The sequence below is a fragment of the Vipera ursinii genome (genome assembly GCF_947247035.1).
Source record: "Vipera ursinii genome assembly, chromosome: 1".
In the NCBI taxonomy this organism is placed as follows: Eukaryota; Metazoa; Chordata; class Lepidosauria; order Squamata; family Viperidae; genus Vipera; species Vipera ursinii.
The window spans coordinates 163916972-163926971 of record NC_139512.1 but is presented as its reverse complement, the minus strand read 5'-3'; the positions used below and the strand labels follow the sequence as shown (position 1 = coordinate 163926971).

Sequence of the window (10000 nt, the reverse complement as noted above, 5' to 3'; positions counted from 1 at the left end):
GTAGGTTGGACACAGAGAGAATGATTGGCCCAAGTTCCCAGGCCAGCCTCTGAAGGTAAATGCTCATCCATCTATCAATGCCCTATGTATTTTCTTCTAATCCTTGAGGTAAGAATGTTACGCATTGTATGAGAGACTATTTGGGGCAGTGGTTAAGGTGCTGACGAAGAAAGCAGAGGAGTTGTGAGTTCACGCCTTAGGCATGAAAGCCAGCTGAATGACCTTGGGCCAGTCACTCTGAGCCCTATCTACCTCACCAGTTTGTTATGGAGAAAATAGAAGGAAAAAGTATTAAGTATGTTGACCTCTTTGAGTTACTTATACATAGAGTTTAAAATCTAATAGATGATAGATAGATAGATAGATAGATAGATAGATAGATAGATAGATAGATAGATAGATAGATAGATAGATCCCACACAGCTGATCATTTATGAAGCTGTGTTCCCCCCTCTATCAATTTGTCTCTCCCTCCCTACACCAACACTAACTGAGATGTGCATACGAGTGTGCATAATTTTCCTGAAAGAATATAGGGAATATCCAGAATATATTTTCCCAGAATATACACACACAGCCTGATTGAGGAAAGAGGCCTCTGAAGGAATCAGTGCTTTCTTTGAAACACTTTCCAGAGTGTTGTGCAAAACATGGTTATACTGACACCTAGTGGACATCTAATTAGCTATTTCAAACATTCCCCTTCCACCCCCACCCCCCACCCTTAATGTACAATTGTTCTGAAAAGGTGTAGAAGGCAGGAACCTCACAGATCCACTGCTTAGAAGAGAAACCTCTAGAAGTGACTTTCTGGCTTGAGACACGAACTGAAATAGCCTTAAAACAATCCACTTTGGTGAGCTCATGAAGCCTGGATGGAGAGTAGATGCTGACACAACCAAAGTCATCAAGGTGGCTCTAAGCATCTGTCAGAAATAGATTAGCAGTAAGTGTTTTCTGTCTGGGGATTCTGTAAATTTGCAGAAGCTTGCTAATTTGTTAAAAAAGGAAGCGAAAAGGAAAAAAAGAAGGGGCAGAGATTCGTGATTTCAAGGTATCAACAACAGAACCCTGACATGGCGGCTAAAGGATTCTGGGAGTTGAAGTCCAGGAGATATCTGGAAAGAAATACATCATCTGAAGATGGGTGGGTGTCTGGCAAGGAAAAGGTTACTGAGCCCTGCTTCAGATTTGGGAGCCATTTTATAAATTGTATCTGTATAATATTGGGAGATTTTGGTCAACGTTGTATTATATAAACAAGTTGTTGGAATTTAAAAGGCAAGATTATTGCCTTTGTGTAAGATGAGGCCTGTGGGGACTAGCCAGAAACAAATCATTGTACATCTGGCTGTTATTGCCATGATGTTTTTTGGGAGGAAGATATTTTTTCAGATATTTTGGGGAGTAAGAATGGGTCTCTTCACACCTACTATGTCAGCATCGCTTACTTCAAAGTGTAGCTTTACTTGAAACAGCTTGCATCCTTTGCCGATATCTTTAACACCAACACCATGAAACAACATCATCTTTCTATTACAGGTCCTTGGGAAGGACTTGATAGCTGAATAAAAATGCCAAACCCAGTCTAAACACCTGGCTGACTGTGCAACCAGTCATAATAATAACATGCTAGCTAGGTCAAATACTTTTTACCTTAATACACAAGGCTACAGAACCTGCAAGGACATATCGTCCTAGCACTGTTCCCATTTTCAACTCTCAATAAAAATGTTTTCAGGTATCTATAAAATACTGTGAGATGGGTTAATAATATCCCATTGCTCTGTACTTAAATCCTCTCCCGGCATTTGGGCAATTGAGTGCAAAGTCATAGGAAGACTTGCTATGCACACTTGTAATATTTCATATGCAGTTGAATTAAATGTTAACAGAGTAAAATTTAAATAACTTTGATCAGGTTTGTTTTAACTATCTGTATCTTGTCTTTCAGTAGAAAAGCTCCCATAGTAGCCATTAAGCTTCCCAATATTGAAATTATGATTGCTTTGCATATAACTTCTTCCTTCTGGTCTACCTTTACGTACTGGATTTATGAATATACAGTACATCACTATCCTAGGCTTGCCTTTATGTAGCAGGGATATAATGTATAGATATTGATTTGATTTGATTTGATTAAATTTATATGCTTGCCCTTCTCCCTGAGGACTCAGGGCGGCTCACAACCATAAAAATTAAAAAACATAAAGTAAAAAATTTAAAAAAGAATTAAACAATAGATGCAATAAATACAAGACAATTTAACCCAATAAAAAGCCTAATTAAAAATCGTAGTCAGTCCAGGCCCGCTTGTTGGAACAACCACGTCTTCAGGTCACGGCGGAAGGACCGAAGATCAGGGGCCATCCGCAGCTCCGGAGGCAACTCATTCAAGGTACTAGTAATGGTGTTTAAGGCCCTACATGGCATGGGTCCGGAGTACCTTAGGGAACACTTGCTGCCGGCATCAACTTCCCTTCGCCCTGTGCGTTTCCACAGAGAGGGCCTCCTCAGGGTTCCACCGATCAGAGAATGTCGATTGGTGGCCCCCAGGGGGAGATCCTTCTCTGTGGGTGCCCCGGAGTTATGGAATCAGTTACCGGTTGAGCTCCGGATGCCGCCCGATCTTCGCTCCTTCCGTCGCGATCTAAAGACATTCTTATTTGAACAAGCTGGCCTGGCCTGATGGGGGATGGGTGGGGTTTTTATTGTTATTTTAATATTTGTATCTACTGTTTTTAGTGGGCATATATTTAATCTTTTTTTAACTTTTGTAACTCTGTATTTTTTATGCTTGCCCTGTTCACCGCCCTGAGTCCTTCGGGAGAGGGGCGGTATATAAATAAAACTATTATTATTATTATTATTATTATTATTATTATTATTATTATTATTATTATTATTATTATTATTATTATTATTATTATTCCAGAGGGTCAGTGCGCCCACAGAGAAGGATCTCCCCCTGGGGGTCGCTAGCCAGCATTGCCTGGCCGACGGCACCCTGAGGAAGCTGACTCTGTGGGAGCGAACCGGGCGATGGAAGGTTGACAATGGCAGCAGGTGGTCTCGCAAGTACCCCAGGCCTAAGCCATGTAGGGCTTTAAAGGTTATTACCAGCACCTTGAATCACACTCATGATATCTGATATCTCATGAGGGTTCAATGTGGTATCTAGAAATAAGCTGGAAATTTTGTTTGTTTGCTCTTTTTTAACCTGTAAATCTGCTATGGTAAATGACACAAGTATAGAACATCTACAGAAAAGTGTCTCTAGAAATTGATCCCTCATCTGTAAGCAGAAAAGGGCTGAATCCAGAGATTATTCACCACATTCCTCTTTGAGAACCAGAGCTGATGTCACTGCCCATTACGCTGTCTTCCAGATAACAGAATAACAGAGTTGGAAGGGATCTTGGAGCTCTTCTAGTAGTCCAACCCCCTGTTCAAGCAGGAGACCCTATAGGGGCAGTGATGGCGAACCTTTTAGAGACCGAGTGCCCAAACTACAACCCAAAACACACTTATGTATCATTGGGTGCCGGGCGGGTGTGGCCCATTGGGTGGGCATGGCTGCGGTGGTAACTGCAGACTGGGTGGGGCTAAAAAGTTCAATCTATTAATTCCAACTTTGTGAGATCTTTTTTTCCCCATGAGAAGTTGAAATTCATTGATTGATTGATTGAACTTTTTTTTTTGCACACGGCGGCAGAGGCCTAAAGCAAAAAGGTTTTATAAAACCCAGCTGAAGGCCTAGAACTGGGGTGACGGCGCGCGTGCCCACAGAGAGGGCTCTGCGTGCCGCCTGTGGCACGCGTGCCATAGGTGCGCCACCACGGCCCTATACTATTCCTAAAGGTGCTTTTTCACTGAGTAAGAACTGAAGAAGCTTCTTGGATGACAAACGAAACGTCTTCAAGGAAAAACGAAGAAAGTCCAGTTGCTTCTTGAAAAAGCCCCTTTGGTATAACCATGGATGACTGAGAATCTCCATAGACATTTCTGACAAGTGGCTGTCCAGTCTCTTCTTAAAAGCCTCCCAGTGATGGAACACCCACAAATTCTGAAGGCAAGCCATTCCACTGGTCTGTTCTGCCAGGACATTTCTCCTTAGTTTTAGGACGCTTCTCTCCTTAATTCGTTTCCATCCATTGTTTCTTGTCTTATTTTCTGGTACTCGGGAGCATAGGTCAACTCTTCTTTGTGGCAGCCCCTCAAATACTGGAACACAGCTATCATTTCTCTCCTAGTCCTTCTTTTCACTAGACTAGACAAACCCAATTCTTGCAAGTGTTCTTCATATGTTTTAGGATCCAGCCCCCTAATCCTCTTTGTCGCTCTTGTCTGCCCTCTTCCCAGAATCTAGATATCTTTTTTATGATCAAGGGGTGGAGAAGTCAAAAATGAGAAGATAAATAGAAAGAAGCAATGACCTGCAGCCTTTTGATAGGGACAGCTTGGCAATGTTGTTGTGCAGTTTGCAAAATCAGTTCAGAGTAGCCAACATTTGATCTCCAAGCTCTCCTCTTCAGGATTATGTAAGTACAGCATACTGTATATGTTGTCAAGTTTCCGACGTATGGGCTTTTCAAGTGACTCTGAGGCACTGTTTACCTTGCTTGACATATGAAAGGCCAGATGCCTTGATGCAACACCTAGGGCTACAGATGGGCTTTCTGCTCTCATTGATAAGCCAAGAAATACTGATTTATGGAGCAGTATGTTTTTCCGGTAGTATTTAGGAGAGTCAGCCCTTCAAAGTAGATCAGTCTCTAGAGAAACTGAAGTCATACAGGTTAATATTACCTTTAAAAAAAAAAATCTACAGTAACAGAATCTTGCAGGTCCAAATGTACTTCCCCCCTCCTTCCCCTTATCTTCATGAATACTAGAGTCCTGCCTGAAATATATTCTTAGATTACAATTTTGCCCCAGACTCAGGTTTATCTGACTGTTGCCTTAGTAGTGGTCTTCTTCATGTTATACCCTCTTCCCACTATTTTGAATGAAGGCTGCAATGTAATGACTTTGTTTTGTGTGCCCTGGCTGCTTGAGAAAGAGCTGCTGCAACCACACAAATTGCAGCTGTGCAAACTCTCACCTGGTAGAGGTATTAGTTTGTGCTTTCTTGTTGCCCTTTGCAACTTCCCTGAGTTGCAGGGAATCTTAGTGTGAAGACAGCCAAGTGCAGGAACAGTTGCACACAATACCTCTGAATGCATTCTGGTTTTTTTTTTAAAAAAAATATTATGTAGTTTGTTTTGTGTATATTGCATTGTAATGGCTATGCTGATCTATGGCTGTAATAAATATTTGATTAATTTGAAGCGAAGCTGGGAATCCTTCCCTTCATCAAACATACCATTCGTTTAATGCCCATAGGACAGCTGTCTACTAGCACAGTGCTTTTCAACCAGTGGTACGGGTACCACCTGTGGTACATTGGCACCTGGCACGCAACCATCCTAGAAAAGTGGTAGTGGGGGAGGGGAATGAGCTGAACTGGTGGCAGCACCGCATAAGCCTGAGCGAGAGATGGCTGGAGCTGCAGGGCTGTCAGGGCTCAGCAAAAGCACCAGGATCAGCGCCAGGCTCCAGCTGGAGCTCGGTGTTGATCCTGAGTCCAGAAGAAGCGCCGATCAGCTGGAATGTTGCAACATTCAGATGCTTGGCAACTGATTCATATTTATGACGGTCACAGTGTCCCAGGGTCATATGAAGTGACCAAAACCTGCTGCAACCACCCAGCAGACGAGGGGAATAAAACACCCCCCCACCCCATCCCCGCTGCCAATCCTCAACAGAAATGCTCACAACAATGAAAACCTCGGACAGGAGGAAGAGAGCCGCTGGGCGGGCAGGCAGGGGTCTTGCTCGGCTGTGGCTGGGGGGCACTATTTTCAGTGTCATTGTAACTTCGAACAGTCACTAAGCAAACTGTTGTAAGTTGAGGACTACCGGTACTTCATCACTTTTTTCCTTTTTTTTTTGGTCAAGTTTTTGACACCTTGCTAGGCGACTGGTGGTACTCGGATGTTGTCATATCCTAAAAGTGGTACAGTGGGTGAAAAGGTTGAAAAGCCCTGTACTAGGAGTGGGTGTCTGTGACACGGAAATGATATTGAAGTTGGTTACTACTACCCAGTTTTGTATTCAAGCAACCTTCAAAATTGTTCATTTGAAAAGATAAGACATCTAAAGGCTATATTCTGCTACACCTCAAATTGGTTATAGTTCTCAGCATCACACCATTCTCTAATGGAGATACAAGGCCTTAAAAACTAAACCATTCCAATTTATTATCAGTTTTATATGAGAGTATGATCTGCAATGCATATGTAAGAATTAAAATCAAAGCTCTGATGTACTAGATTTCCCTTTTGGGCAAACCCAAATTATGAGGGGTCCTTGGTGCTCTCTGAGCTTGCTTGTTTTCTTGCAGATGTTTCATTACCCAAATTAGGTGACATCATCAGTGCTAGTAAGGAGTGCTGTTTGCTGTCAGTTTATATTCTGGTATCTTGCTTGTCATACAACCCAAATCATAAACTCAGATATCCAAGAAACAGTCATGGATATGAGGGGAGAAGAGCTTGTCCTGCTCTTTGTATACATATGATGTCACCACACTCAGTGTTATGTAACAATTTTGGGGAAAATGAGGACAAGTTCATCTGATGGCTACTTGGACATCATTGCTGTTGGGTTTTGTTTTGTTTTTTGAAACAATACAAAAGTTGTTTACCACTGACTTTTTCTGGGATAATTTTTAGCCTCTTAGTCTAGTATCTTAAGGATTTTTTGCTGGCTTCCTACTGAATTCCTAATCAATTCTAACCATACTTGTATTTTTCAGGATGCGCCAGTGTTGGCCATGTGTTCAGATGTTTGGGGTCTTGGCCAAAATTGGTTGAAACAAATAAGAAATCCTGAAACCCACACAATACTTTGGGCAACCTTGATATCACACCAGACATATCCTGGAGACCCTAACCGATGTGATAGAAAAAGGGTTTTATATAAGTAGGACTTTGCCGCTTATAGCAATATGGGCCTTAGCTAGGTAAGAATAGCCAAAATAGGTATTTTTTGAAAAACCAAATAAACAGAGAAAAGGCACACGTTCTCATTTAACAACTAATTGATTTATTTAACAATACAAATTTCTTTCTGCTGTTTGGTGTAAGCAGAGAAAAGCTGAGAAACAAAATTAAGTTCTTTTTAAGTTTAAATGTGTACACAACCCCGCCCCCCGACTTCTTACTTCAGTAAATATAAAATTTACAGACAGAAAAAAGCAACATGAAAAGGAACAAGGTGTTGACAAACTGATGACAGGAAGGAAATTTTAGAATTACTAATATAATCTTAGTAAAGAAAGTCAACCGGGGCAATATTGAGAAGGCGTCCCATTTATATTTCAAATTTTCTGCAGTCTGAAACTTTAGTGCATTAAAAAAAACCAAGAACATGATGTTAATCAATTATACTATATATTATATGATATAAATATTTGAAAGTGTTGCAGGGCCCACATCTAGTATGTGAAATATACATTTTGCCATTTTTTTTGTAAATTTATGGAACGTGCAATATACCAACGCATTTTATCTTTTCCCTAGGAACCAGTAAGATCTAGTTTCTCCCTGTGGTCCACTTGCCCGGTAACTGTCATACATTCTTGTCACAATTTATAAGACAAATGTACCAAATTCACATGCCCCATAAACTTCACTTATATTGCTGGGAATTGTGAACATCTCCTGAAATTAATGGAAGATGACTAACAAACATGCCCTAGATAGGTAAAGGTAAAGGTTCCCCCGCACACATGTGCTAGTCGTTTCCAACTCTAGGGGCCGGTGCTCATCTCCGTTTCAAAGCCAAAGAGCCAGCGCTTGTCCGAGGACGTCTCCGTGGTCATGTGGCCGGCATGACTAGACGCCAAAGGCGCACGGAACGCTGTTACCTTCCCACCGGAGTGGTCCCTATTTTTCTACTTGCATTTTTACGTGCTTTCGAACTGCTAGGTTGGCAGAAGCTGGGACGAGTAACAGGCGCTCACTCTGCTACGCGGCACTCGGGATTCGATCCGCCAAACTTCCAACCTTCTGATCGACAAGCTCAGCGTCCTAACCCACTGAGCCACCGCGTCCCTTATGCCCTAGATACGATACCCTAATATTTTCCCATGTATACCTTCTGTTCTCTCTTTACAAGACTAGCTGTAGGAATTCTTTTCATGGAAGAAATGCTAAAGATGAATTCAGTTTAGGTGGTGGAGATCAGTTGACTGAACACTTCTCTATGCCTCCTCACACAAGAGGGCCCGGGAATCAAGAATGTGGACGATAAAGCAAGGTTCGAATGTTTTCTTTTGTTGACATTTCTGCTGGAAGCAGCTGTTTTGGGAATGGGGCAGAGGACAGAGTAGCCTCTCTTTAAATTTATGACATGACAGCCCAGAAATACCTTTGACACCTCTGTGAGAACTAGCTTATCATACCTAACAAAATGTGGGTTAAACAGATTGCTTTTATCAATTGCCTACTAAGATGATTGCTGCACTGAACAGCCATTTTGTTTTTTTGGGGGGGAATCTGAACTAGGTCCCGAGTTGTTAATATACCCTTTAAATTTCCAGTGAAAATGACATTTAGGTCGGAGATAAATAGGATAATTTGTCATTTGAGATTTTATTGCAGAGCAGGCAGGTATGGTCTCAACTGATATTGCTCTAGGCGTCATATTCTGAGGCCGTAGGTCTTACAGACGAACCTCAAACACCTTGAAGCCTCTGTAATTTGTTAATACTCTGCATAATAAAAATGTTGAACTCCAGCCAGAAATATATAAAAAGTACATCACTGCCTGATAGAAGTGCTTCAACAGCACCCCTCCACACCCGCCCCCAGTGGACAATAGTTTTGTTGAGTTTGAACCTGGAAGCCTGAAACATAAATAGTAAGAACGTATCTGTCACATAAACACAAATCATCTTTCTGGATGACTGGCTTGCACTGTCTGATGTTCTGACTACATAAACAAAGGCCTATGGTGGTCATGCAACGGGAAAAGGAATGTTAATATTTTAACATGTGCTGCTGTGGACTAAGCTATCCACCTGATGCACACAACAGGACAGCCTATCACCCTGGGCAGTGAGCAGATTGTGATGAAAATCTCATGGTAAATGTGACGTTTCCATCAAGCTCTCGTAAGTGGAAAGTATGCATCCATTCTATCTGGAAACGAGACCACGTGCAATCCTCACTCAGGCATCTGACCATTATGCACGACTATTTCGAGATCCCATTCTTTTGCAGGGAAAAATCTGGAGAAAGGCCTACTTCTTATTTTGTGTTGACAGTTACCAACAAGTGAAACCTCTCTGCTGTGTTTCCTTTAAAAAAATTCTTTGCTTCTAAGTCAATATTTATTCAAATTCTGCTGACCTCGTTGAGAAAACGCTCTCTTGAAGTTTTATGACACTCTTTATGACACATAAGAGAAGTGAATAAGGAAATCATGCCGTTGTATTGCTTTGGAAGACAGGTTTAACATAATTCAGAAGCACCGGAGCAGTGGACATTTTCTACAAATTAGAAAAAATTGGCAAGATCCAAAATCCTCAAAATTTTGGAATTATAAAAATGACCTATTTATGCTAAATTATAGAAGTAGGTGGGAGATTATGTGAAATCCAATCAAATTTTGATAATTTGCTCCTTCGACCTGGAGAATCTATAGAATAACAAGATTCCCCTGCCTACCATCAACTATACTCAGCTATACGCTCACTGGTTAAGAATCAACTGACTAATTAAGAATAAACCGTCAGTGGAGCACATGTCATGTTTCCATCAGCTCCTTGGTATCCAACAAAGAGAATTGTACAGTATCACAGTTCTTAACATCTTCAGGTTTTTAGGTTCTAATCAGATGAAGAAGTGTCAGAAAGTTTGTTTCAAGCAGTTGGAGATAAAACAGCTTATCA

The 10000-nt window shown here is 41.4% G+C and overlaps 1 protein-coding gene across 5 annotated transcripts in view; it reads right to left on the bottom strand.

The window, feature by feature from the left end:
• Nucleotides 1–7132: 7132 nt before the first annotated feature.
• The window catches only part of UBE2E3 (ubiquitin conjugating enzyme E2 E3), a 126258-nt gene continuing 123390 nt past the window's right edge, over nucleotides 7133–10000 (bottom strand). For all 5 annotated transcript variants that reach the window (XM_083376057.1, XM_083376055.1, XM_083376058.1 and 2 more), the window contains one exon: nucleotides 7133–10000. This exon is cut by the window's right edge and continues 1583 nt beyond it. The gene's annotated coding sequence lies outside the window, so the exon portion shown is untranslated.